Here is a 12,733-nt window from a genome sequence, read left to right on the forward strand (position 1 = left end):
GATGGCCCAGAGCCAACACCAGCCCATGTTCAGTATGTTTATCTACAGACGAACCCAAAAATGCCCTGAAATCTAGGGAAACTTGCTGGTGCAGAAGGGAAGGATCCTCCCTATGGCCTATCGCCACCCCCCCCTCCCCCCGCCATTGTCTGTCCCATGTGTCTGCACCTCACCATGCTCCGCCACACAGCCTGCTTCCTCTTCCCATGACAGTTCCTTCCTGCCCCAGGGTCCTTGCAAGTGCTGTTCCCTCCTCTTCTCTCCTTCCTCCTCGCCCTGTCTTTGGAGACTCTAAGTGCAGGCTTCTTGCAGAGACCACAAGCTCCCCATAACATCAAAGACCGTCTTGATTTTAGGGAGGAAGAGCAGGAGACCCCGGTGGTGTGTCTCCAGGTGTCTCTGGGTACCAGGCCTTTGCTGACTTCTGTCCCGATCTGACCCTCACAGGAGGCAGGGGCATGGGCCTTGGGAGAACCGCCAGCTGCCACGCCATTTCATTACTCATCTGCTAATTGTGGCAAATGGGGATTTTACGGCTCCCCCGGCCCTCATTGTGAGCCGTGGCAGTGCCGTGATGGAGGGGAAAGGAAGGCCAGCCGGGGAATCCCTTCAAGGAGCCCCTGTGCCTGCCCGGCTGGTTGATTTGGACCCTGCCATCATTTGGGTCCAAATGATGTGGGGAGATGGAAGTAGATACTGTACCTAAGTGCTTAGCAGTAAAGGACGGCTCCCAAGAACGGGTCGTCAGGGCGGGAGAAGATTCTCACAACCTGCCAGCACACAATTCCATTCTTGGCTTATCTTGCATGTTAGTGGGGTTATTTGAGGAGCCTCCAATCCTGTCTGCAGTCTGTGTTAATAACCATCAATCAAAGCTGCCATCAGTGAGCACTTAGGTCTTTTTATTCTCACTTGAGGATGTGTTTACTGATCTAGAGAGAGAAAGGAGAGAGAGAGGGGGAAACATTGATGTGAGAGAGAAACATCTATGGGTTGCCTCTCGTACACTCCCTGACCAGAGACTGAACCCACAACCTGGGTTTGTGTCCTGACCAGGAATTGAACTCATGACCTTTCAGTGTATGGGACTATGAGCCAACCAAGTGAGCTACACTGGCCAGGGCTCAGTGAGCACTTGTAGAAGACCAGGGCTTGAATATCGTATTTCTGATCTTTACAACCACCATGCAGGTAGGTCCTCCAATGATCCACTTTCCAGATGAGGATGCAGAAATCAGGGAAGATATGCAACCCACGCAAGGTCACTCAGGAAGATACGACCCAGCACTGTTCCTCTGCCTGGCTTGGGCCAGGGGTCAGCTGGATAATCCTGCAGACAGGATTGGGGGCTCCTCAAATAACCCCACTAACATGCAAGATAAGCCAAGAATGGAATTGTGTGCTGGCAGGTTGTGAGAATCTTCTCCCTCCCTGACGACCCATTCTTGGGAGCCGTCCTTTACTGCTAAGCACTTAGGTACAGTATCTGTGGACACTATTATTAGGTCTCTTTTCCAAAGAGCTGTAGCCAGCTATTATCTCTCCTGCCCCCTGCTCTGAGAGGCAGAATGTGGCAGGGTTTGGAATTCAGACGGATAAGGGTTCAGATCCAGCACAGCCTCCTGCTGGCTGTGTGGCTTGGACAAGTCATTTCCCCGCTTTGGGCCGCACTTACCTGTTTTTAAAGTGGTGATAAGGTCTGCTTCACAGAGAGGTCATGAGGGAGAAGAGCTCGAGGGTGTGCCTGTCCCAGGGAGATGCCAGTCCCCTTCTGCAGACCAGCAAGAGGGTGGGGGCAGCCTGGACAGGAAGCCACAGTGGGCGGGCACAAAGGCCTTCCTCCCTCAGTCACCTCCAGCCCATCACCCATCGCTGGAGGAGGGAAACCCCCCTCAAGCCTCGGAATAAGAGTGCTCGTTTCTATGGTTACAGCAGTGTGGCCTCCAGAGGCTTCTGATTTGGTGATAAATAGCTGAGAGGATATTGCCTCACACCTTCAGGAGGCTCCCAGAGCCCAGAGCCCACAGTAAGGGGACAGCAGCCATGACTCCTCCTTCTCTTCCTCACCAGTGGGTGGGATCAGAGCCCTCCTGGCCCCAGCAGGACCCACGAGACCCTGCTCAGGTCTTTGTGCTCTGTGTCCAGCTCCAGACAGTCACTCTGACACCCCGGTTGGCACGTGGCCAGCATTTGCAGGCCTTGAAAGGGCCTTTCTTCATCATGGAGCAGGGTTACTGTGAAGGAAGAACCGTGGCACGCTGAGGAGGGAGTTGCTGTGTTATTCTGTACGAGAGGGGAAAATGCTCTAAGCTGCCATTTCATGTCTGTGCTTGAAAGCTTTCCCTGCGGTTCTCCAATGTTGACAAGATCAGGACCACGGGCCTATACTGGTGTTCAAAGTTCTCCACCTACTGGCTCCAACCTGTCTCTGGGTTCTTACTGAGAGTTACTATCATTATTGGGAATAATGATCACCGTGATTAACATAATCATCACCTGAGTTTGAGGATTCATAAATGTGAGGCCATGTCCTAAGCCAGTGGTTCTCAACCTTGGCTGCACATTAGAATTGTCAGGGCCAGCCTGACAGGTTGAACCGGGCTGAAGTAGGGAGGTGGGAATTGAGAAAAGAAAGACAGGAGAGCGGGATCGGGAGGACTGCAGATCAATCGAGGAACTGCAGCAAGTTTATTAACCACACAATGCTTTTTATACACAAGACACTGAATAGGAGGTCTGTCAAGAGGAATGTATTCTTTGTTCCTCTTAATCTCTAAGGGAGGGACAGAGCAGAAGGACAAATTCTCGGTACAGCAAATCTCAGTAAATAGTTACAGACTTCTTGATAAGCCATGAAAGGCTGTTCTCATTCTACAAAGGTTGCTCTCATTCTACTGATAACGGCCATCCAAACAAGTCTGGGAAAACTGTGTGGGTAAGGGTCCCAGCCTTGCTAGCCCCTTCAGGTGCAAGGACCATGTCAGCTTACACCTGGTCTCCAACATAGAATCACCTGGGAATCTTTTTAAAATCCTGATTTCTGGGCCTCATCCTCCAGAAATTCTGTTTCTTTGTTATGGGGTGGGGCCACAACATTAGTAACAAAGAAACAGAATTTCCGGAGGATGAGGCCCAGAAATCACGATTTTAAAAAGATTCCCAGGTGATTCTAATGTGCAGCCAAGGTTGAGAACCACTGTCCTAAGCCCTCTCCTTGCGTTATCCCACTGAGTTCTAATAACAACCACAAGAAGTTTCCAGGGAGGACAAGAGAGGGTGAGCCACTTGTCCATGGACTGTTGGGCTCTGAGGCCATCACCCACATACCCAGGCCTCAGTCTCCTCCACACACTCTCTCCTCCTGACTGGCTCCTAAGTGCCTTCCACACGTCTCCCCACCATCCTTGCTCATGCCGTTCCCTCTACCAGGAAGGCTTTGGGAAGCAGCATGGATAATGCATAAGGCACAGGCTCTGAAGACGGGCATATTAGGGGTCGGACTCCTGGCTGTACCTCTTCCCAGCTGCCAAACTATTTAAGCTCCCTGGGTCTCAGTTTCCTTACCTAGAAAATGGGAGGATGGGATGGCCTCATTGGTTTGATGAATCTACATACTCAAAGCATCTGTCCCCTAACACTGACTCATCTGCCCAAGCTCTGCCTGAAATTGGCCCAGCTCTGGCTTCCTCTGCATCAAGACCTTCTCTGACTAATCTAGACTGTTGGCATTTCTCCTTCCAAGCCAATATGTGCCATCACTTGTGTCCCTTGCTTGTCACAGTCCTTGAAGGCAGGGCCCACATTGACCTAGTCCCATCCCTTGCACAGTACAAGAGCTCCATCAAGGTTTGCAGGGTGATAGCTCTTCGGGGCTCCTCACCATCTGTCCCCCGTCTCCCTCTCCAGCATACTCACCTTGTTCCCCTAGTGTCTTCACCTTCACTCCTCATCACACACCCAACCCCCGGTGCTTCCTCTGATGTCTGCTGTCTTTCTTACCTCCTCGTCCTGTCTGCAATGCCCTCCTCCATTCTTTCCCTAGGTAACCTCTGCTCCTTTTTAAAAATTTGGCTCAGACATTCTCTCCACCTCCAGGAAATCTTTCCAGACTTGTTAGATAACCCCTTCCCTGGGTTCTCCCAGTCCCTAGGCTGACCTCTCTCTTAGCACTTATCACAATGTATGTCCAGCTGTCCTTCTCCCCTGCTAGGCTGTGGTCCCCTGGGGGCAGGGAGTACATCCCTGTCATCTCTGGAGCCCTGGCATTTGACACAGTGTCCACCATAAAGCCATTGGTTGTTGAGGGGATAGATGGATGGATGGATGAATGAGCGTTGGCTGAAAAGTCTCAACACTTGCTGTTTGAAGCATCTGCCCACAGGGTTATGTGCTGTCTGTGCCCACGATGTGACTCGGCCACCTTTATGTCCTGCAGACTATGCAGGCTGTTAGGGGACAGCACCTGATACTGAGGAACTGTGTCTAAATCTGCATGTGCATGTGTGCCTTCCTTCAAACCTTGTTCATTAGCACAGCAATTAACAGCAGCGCCTAATGACAGATGGTCCGGCTGCGTGCCTGGACCCCTGGCTCCATGGCGGGCTTGGAGTGGGGCAGACACGTCTGGCGAGGTTGATGTTTTCATTGATCTAGCAAGTCCAAGCTCCCAGGGCTGTGGGCTGTGGAGACGGTGAGCTGACGTCAGCGCAGGCACTGGTGGGGGCAGAAGAGCCAGTCCTTGGAACCAGCAGTTGGAAAGGTTAGGAAAGGGGTCCTGCTTCCATTCTAATGCTGAGATGTTGTTTATTTTTAAGATCTGAATTTCGTATTGGGAAGCCTCAGCACACCACTCCCACATTTTCTTAAGCCACATAAGCTCTAGGGAATTCTCTGGGAGACATTGTCCTTTTCCTATTCATTCCTTAGGAGTTTCTGGACTTCCTACAATTATTTAAAATTGGGATGACCAAGCCCCTCAGCCTTAGCTAACAGACACTTAGCATTTAGTATTTAGAATTGTGTAAGACCAGTGTTTGTATAAACTCAATTCTATTTAAGTGAGTTTGTAGAGAGCATTTTTTCCCCTTCCTGGTAATCCCTGGTTTGAATTGGCTCATGGGTTATAACCCTGTGAATGATATGTTAATTTCTCCATAAAATAAATATCGAATTGGCATTCAAATGGCCATCTAGGTCACAAATTCAAGCCAGAATGAAGCACCTTAAACCAGAGTGGACTTCACAGAGCTAGAGCCCAGCAGAGCTAGAAAGGATTCTCTTGTCCAATCGTACCATTGACAGATGGCAAATCTGGGGCCCAGAGAAGTGCACGGATTTGCCTGAGGACACACAGCAAGCAGGTGACCAAGCCGAAACCTCTTCCCTACATCATATTTCAGATCATCAGAAACATTCAGGCTTTGCCATGTGCCAACCCCAAACCACTCCAGCAGAAATCCTGTAAGTGGTATGGGATGTGCATCCTTCACGCCTGTCAACAAACTCAGCCTGAGTGGAACAGAGAGGGGGTGCGGCTGAGGATCGAGGCCTGTGGTCTGCGTTAGTCATGCAGAGAACCACAGGGAAAACCACACGTCTTGTTCTGATAGGTGGTGACAAGGACCACGCCAGAGGAGAATGTCAGCAGAGGTTGAGAAGTCCCCATGGTAGGACCTTTGCGACGTGGGCACTTCTCTTGGATGGGGGCTGTGGGAAGGACGGGGAGAAGGGCCTTGTTCCCAGTGAAATGCTGGCTGGAGAAATTCACGTGGTGCCCTGCAATGGCCTGCCCCACCTGCATTTCCTTGGCCAGCGGACAGGCCTTCTGGAGATAATCACCTTGTTTCAGGAGGTCTCACCTTTCTCCCTCATTGGTTTGTAACCCCAGGTGTTTATCTGGTGACCTGGTGAAGTTGCTGTGAGGGGAAACCTTGGTCCAGAAAACAATAGTCTTCAGGCTTATGGGCAGCTAGTCACCAGGGAGAAAAGGGAGGATACTGAGATGAATGAATGTCAGAGTTAACACCCAGGTCTTGATGACTCATGGGCTGGTCCTACCTCCCCTGGAAATGCTGCCCATGTCCTGGCAGGGGAGCCAAGGGGTAGGTGGGCATTGTCACACATTGCCCAGAAGGAAGGGCAGTTCTCAGGCCCCATTCTCGTGGTATCACTCGGGCAGACCTGTCCTTTCTGTCTTGTCTTTTATTTGCTAAATTGTCCCAGGCCCTTCAGCTGAAGGAGGGTTCAGGCGTACATTCTCCTCTTATTATACATAAACATGTTCAGAATTTGTCCACTCTCAAGGACATTGTTTTATTGTCCTCTTGAAAGACAGTTTATGGAAATATGAAAATAGCAAAAGGACATTTCAATGAGAAAAAGTACTTATCCTATAATCCCGTCCCCTTAGCATAATGATTTCCTCTTCCAGTATTTGCATGAGCATATATTTTACACATAATTCTAACCTTAGTATAAATGTAACTTTTTTTTAATTTTTAAAATTCAGAATGTTCGTTTAGCATGCTCTACTAGGGCTCAGAATAAGCCTGTGTTATTTTGTGTAACAAAAAGACCTGAAAACCAGTGGTTTAAACAAAACAGAAGTGTATTCCCCTCTCATATGAGAATCCAGAGATAAGTTTCTGTCTCTACAACTACTGCCTACTATTACCACACCACTGCCAGTACTACCACCACCACTGCCTACTATTACCACACCACTGCCAGTACTACCACCACCACTGCCTACTATTACCACACCGCTCCCAGTACTACCACCACCACTGCCAGTACTACCACCACCACTGCCTACTATTACCACACCACTGCCAGTACTACCACCATGACTGCCTACTATTACCACACCGCTCCCAGTACTACAAACACTACTGCCTACTATTACCACACCACTGCCAGTACTACCACCACCACTGCCTACTATTACCACACCACTCCCAGTACTACCACCACTACTGCCTTCTATTACCATACTACTCCCAGTACTACCACCACTACTGCTTACTATTACCACACCACTGCCAGTATTACCACTACTACTAACTGTGCTATTACCACACCACTGCCAGTACTACCACCACTACTGCTGTGCTATTACCACAGCACTGCCAGTACTACCATCACTACTGCCTTCTATTACCACACCACTCCCAGTACTACCACCACTACTGCTGTGCTATTACCACAGCACTACCAGTACTACCATCACTACTGCCTTCTATTACCACACCACTCCCAGTACTACCACCACCAGTATTATTGTTACCAGCTAACAACATTCATTAAGTATTTTGATGGCCAGGTAATGTGCTCTGTGCTTCAAATGCAACAATCCCTTCTAATCTTGCCAATACCTTGAGGGGATTGTTGTACCCATTTTGCAGATGAGGAAAAGTCATTCTCTCTCGGTCCTGTAGCCAGCACATGGGAGAACCCAGGTAGGACTTCAGATGCTCTTTCTCAAATTGTCGTGCAACACGGTCACCAAGACTGGACGGACCAGAGATGGGATCCCGGCCAGAGTCCCCTGGCCAAATGTTCCGCTGGTTGACGAGGGAATCTGGCTCCTGCAGCTGGAAGCAAGCCGAGAGCAGCCTGGGATGCGGGGGGAGGACCTGGGCTGGCTTCGCCGACTGGTTTAAAGGACCAGGGGGAGAAGGGCATATTGATCAGGGTTCCTGATGACAAGAAAGAGAAAGCACTCCTGCTGCGTAAGGAAACAAAGTTATTGACAGGATTGGAGGTGGTGCTGGGACTGCCGAGAAGGCTGAGGCCACGGCTCAGGGATGGGCAGGCAGGAGGGAAGCTAGAGGGCAGCAGGGACCGGGCCAGGTGCCTGCCAATCTGCCAAGCGTGCCGCTGCTGCTCCAACCCCGCAGCTTGTAGGGCTGCCTCCCACGGGCAACCTCTCCACAGCCACCGGCACCGCTGCCACTGCTGCTGTGGACACTGGACACGGCTTCCGCTGCCTCTACCCGGCCAGGGGGACGCTCCTCCTGGTTCCTGGGTATTTCAATCAAGCGCAACCTTTGGGTGAACAGAATTTCATTCTTGTCTCTCACTGAAATTTTTCCCTGCACCCAAGTAAGAACTCAAAGAGGCCCCGTGACTTTTCTGTTTACTCTTAGTAATACCTTATGTCACAGAGCTCTCAGTTCTGTAGGTAGAGTGTCCCGTCCTGTGTATTAACCCAAACTCTGCACTTGGTTTTTTTCTCCAAGAGTGTAGAACCTTCCAATTCACTTTGAGGGGCACAGTGACAGCCCCCAAAGGCGACAAGATCCACTTGCTGTTAGCACCTGTTTCTGCACTTGGTTTTGAGAGAGATCTCACTTCCCCTTCCAAGGCTGGCTTCGAGGCCAGGCTTGTCTCAGGGAGTGGGTAGGATCGGTTTCTTCCGTCTTTCTCTCTTCTTCCTTCACTCTGTTTACTGGCTGTAAGCTGTAAGACTGGGCAAGGAGAAGGGGACTGTAAAAAAGAAAGTTCTTTCTAACAGCCAGCCCCGTACTCCTGGGATGGGGCTACCTGCTGACGCCACGGCAGCTCTCACAGGTTCTCAGCGACCTCAGTGTCGCTGGGCCTCTCCTGCAGCTCCTCCGCCTGACTGATCGCACTTGATCCTGATGGCACCCCGGCTTGGCAGCCCCTTAGAAAGCCCGAAGCTTTCTTTCTGCTGAGGCCCCATCACTCCCCTGGGCCAGCTGTCATTTTAGAGGGAGCCTACATCTGCAAAAGGCCATTGTTATATTGCTATATCCACAAACCTTGCAAATAAGGCAGCAGAAACTCTTCTTTAAAAACTTTTTTAAAATTAATTTTTAGAGAGAGAGGAAGGGAGAGGAAGAGGGAGAGAAAAACATTGATGCGAGAGAGAAACATATGTCAGCTGCCTCCTGCACATCCCCTGCCAGGGATTGAACCCATAACTGGGCATGTGCCCTGACTGGGAATCGAACCTACAACTTTTCAGTGTATGACCATACCCAACCAACTGAGCCACACTGGCCAGGGCAGCAGAAACTCTTTTTTGTTCCAATTTGCCCCCTGTGGCCCCTATTCCTATGGAATCCCAGGTCCCTGAGGTTCATGCTTCCTTACCCACTGCTGGAGGGAGAGTTTTTTTTTTCTCCATGCAGCAGTCTCTCTCTCTCTCTCTCTCTCTCTCTCTCTCTCTCTCTCTCTCTCTCTCCCCCCCCCCCCCCTCTCTCTTTCAGGTCAGGAACCTCGTCTGCCTTGTTCATAATCAGAGCTCCCACACAGAGGTCCAGGGGGTTCCCCAGGGCAGTGGGGTGGGGTGCGATCCTGAGGTGGGGGCGGGGAGTGGACACTCATTGTCTGGGCCTCTCACACTGCACAGAACCTCTCTAAATCACTCAGTGATCCCGTGAGCACACCAGAGGCACCTGCTACGAGTGAGTGTCCTGACTTCTGAATGAATGGAGCTCCATGCCAGGAAGATAACTTGGTGTGGAACAACAGTGCTTCTTTAGAGAAGGAAAAACATTGGCTCTCTAGCCTTTACCTCCTTCACGGAGAGCATGGGGGTTGCTGGCAGGTCAAGTGGAATATTCAGAATGGAAAACTGGAGGCTCCTCATAGCTCTTCCCTAATGGAAATCAGCGGACACAGCAAAGCACGCTGGTGGCAGCAGGAGGGTCACGGTCCCTCGCCAGGTCACATGGACAGTGGCCGGGGAGGTTGAGGGCAGGATGGGAGCCCTGCGTTAGCGGTCCAGTCATTCCACAAGGAGGTAGGTGTGGGGACTGCCGCTGCGCGCTGTGTTGTCGTTTCTCAGGTCACTGTAGTGACAGAAAAGCCGTGGCGAGCTCCTCCCACATGTGTACCAGCAGGACGGCAGGCGGGCGGAGCTCAGAGCAGTGGGAGGTAGGGAGTGAGCTCTGCCTTTAGGGGAGAAGCCAGGTCAGATGGCAATAATGCGAGTTAATATTTGCTTAGAATTTACCGTGTGCTGTGTGTGTACCAGAGATGTTCCTAACAGTCTGTGAAATAGATGTGGTCATTATCTCCTCTTCACATGAGAATGCTGAAGCTCAGAGGGTTAGCTGCTGGTCCCATATCACACTGCTGATGTCTGACATGGCAAGGACCCCGATCCAAGTCTGCCTGCCCCACTGCCCGCACACCTCTGCGCTTCTGCTCTGAGCTCTCCTCCCACTGAAATGTGTCCAAATCAGAGGCTGGACAATAGTATTAAATGACAGCGGAGTTCCTGCTAAGTGTTAGCCACTGGGCAGGGGCTTTATGCACGTGAATGAATTTAATCCTCACAACAACCCAGCAAGGTGGGTGTTTTTACTCCCATTATGCAGATGAGATAGTCTCCGAGTTGAAATGAACCTCCCAAGTCACACAGCCACGAACAGGTAGATTGAGAATCTGAACCCAGGTTTATTGACTTCAACGTTCCCTCGAAAGTATCACCGGGTGGGAAATGACTGCTTCAACAGGTATTTTTGAAGCACCTACCACATGCCAGGCACTGTGCTGGAGGGTAGGGAGTAGGCACCAAACAAAATTCTTGCCTTCATGGGACTGGCATTCCGGTGGAGAAAACAGACAGCAAATATGGAAGGAAAGAATTGTAAGTTATTTAAAACATGAAACAGAGTAATGAGGCAGGCAGTGACTGTGGGAGCTGGGAGGGATCAGGAGGAACCGTCTTAACCACAGACCCCCCCCCCCCCCGCCCCCTCAGGGTGCTGCACTGGGCGGAGGCTGTAGGTGGGTGGAGCAGCAAGGGGACCAGTTAGGAGGTGATCACAATAGTCCAGGTCAGAGACAGGATGATGAGGTCTGTTGGTGGTCATGGGTGGGTGGGAGGTGATCGAATTCAGGATTTATTTTAAAGTGGATCAGCAAGATGCGTTGATAGATTGGATGTAGACCTAGACAGAGAGGGAGGAGTCAAGGGTGACTCCCAGATTTTGACCTGAACAACCAGAGGGATGGGATTGCCAATTGCTGAGAGGGGAAGACTAGGAGGTCAGGAATTTAATTTTATTATTTATGTTTGAGACATTTACTCCCTGTCCAAGGGGAGATATTGAAAAACCGTTATGATGTGGGAATCTGGAATCCCAGGGGTGTTCGCAGTAAGTATGGACCACATTTCATCAAACCTAGGATGCCATTGACAGTGAGACCTCTGTTCTTTCATGCACCGCTAAGATAAAGCATTGCTAGTGAAGCTAGGACACATGCCAACTTCGGAGATATTAAAATACGTGTCTTGGAATCAATGGGATGCAGTGAGTTTGGGAGTGTCCAGTGTGTAGGTGGGGAGTGTGAGGACTGAACTGCAGCAGAGTGTCAAGCAGGGACTCATGGTCCAGTTCCAGCCAAGTGCAACGTCAGGCCGCCAAAGGTCTTCTACGCAGGCAGGTGCCCAGTGATGCCTCCCTGTGGGGCTCAGCCCGAAGATGCCGAGCTCAGAGGTAGCTGGCCAGCGTTGCAACACACAGCATCCCAGTGGCTTTGTCTACCTGGGTGTTGTCCAGAGGGCTGAATCTTTGGGCTTATCTGGATTCAAACTTGACCCCAGTTTCGTTGTCAGTAATATATGCATGTAATGTCTTCTCTACCCCCCTCAATACTGAGAAAACAAGCCAGCCTCTTCTTTTTCTACATCTATAAAATTAAGTAGTTGGCCTGCTGGAGTGGCTGAGTGGTTGAGCAACTGACTTTTGGACCAGGAGGTCATGGTTCTATTCCGTTGGGACACATACATGGGTTGCAGGCTCTATCCCCAGTGTAGGGTGTGCAGGAGGCAGCCGATCAATGATTCTCTCTCATCATTGATGTTTCTATCTCTCTCTTCCTCTCCCTTCATATCTGAAACCAATAACGAATATTTTTTAAAAATGAAGAAGTTGGGCAGGGTGATCTTGGTGCCCTCTTCTGTTTCCAGTATTATAATAACTATACTAGCTGCAGCACTTTGAGCATCTCCTAGGTGACATATCATTTTTAATCATCATAATAACCATTCAAGGTAAGTATTATCATTCCCATTTCACAGATGAAACAACTGAGACTGAGAAGAAGGCAGACAACTCACAATCATGCAGCAGGGTGTCTAAAGCAAGAGCTCTGGATTCCAGCAAGCCCCCTGCAAGCCCCCTGCCTGACTGCTGGGACTGACTGTAATTCTTGAACTAAACTTAGCATCGTAGCCAGAGCCTACAGGCAACCCCTTCCCATAGGACAGTGGAACGTCAGGGTGTTGCCCCACATGAATGCGCGAAGTAACTGGTCTCAGGGGCTCCCATGATCTCATGGAAATGGAGTGGCTTCTAGACAGGTTCATGGGGAGGAAACCGATGTTGGGTGTAGAGGTAACTCATATTCAATCTTGTGGCCTCAACGTCCAGTGCTCTCTTGGACCACATTTTTGCACGTCAAGGGCCGTTGTCTACAGGGAATGGTGCTGAACGGCTTCCCTTGACCAGGGAGGAGCTGTCGAAGTCTACTTGGCCCTCTCTGTTGTCGGGAGAAAGTTTCCTGAGCAGGAAGTTGAGGGGGGAGAGTGGGTTGCAGTGGGTTTGAGTGATGGTGCAAAGCTGGCCCTTGGCCTACGGCCCAGTCATGGAGCAGACCCCAGTCAGTTGCTGTCAGCATTTCAGCAGGACTGTACGTGCAGACCAGGGCCTCTTAACCACGGCAGTATGAACATTTTGGGCCACATAAAGCTTTG

General features: G+C 50.5%; 1 non-coding gene across 1 annotated transcript; it reads right to left on the reverse strand.

Annotated features, from left to right (window-relative positions):
• Positions 1-8,239: 8,239 nt before the first annotated feature.
• On the reverse strand, positions 8,240-8,347 carry LOC118665551. The gene has a single exon (XR_004970660.1). It is a non-coding gene; the product is annotated as a small nucleolar RNA SNORA68 (small nucleolar RNA).
• Positions 8,348-12,733: the final 4,386 nt, after the last annotated feature.

This window comes from Myotis myotis, unplaced genomic scaffold (assembly GCF_014108235.1).
Source record: "Myotis myotis isolate mMyoMyo1 unplaced genomic scaffold, mMyoMyo1.p scaffold_m19_p_10, whole genome shotgun sequence".
NCBI lineage: Eukaryota > Metazoa > Chordata > Mammalia > Chiroptera > Vespertilionidae > Myotis > Myotis myotis.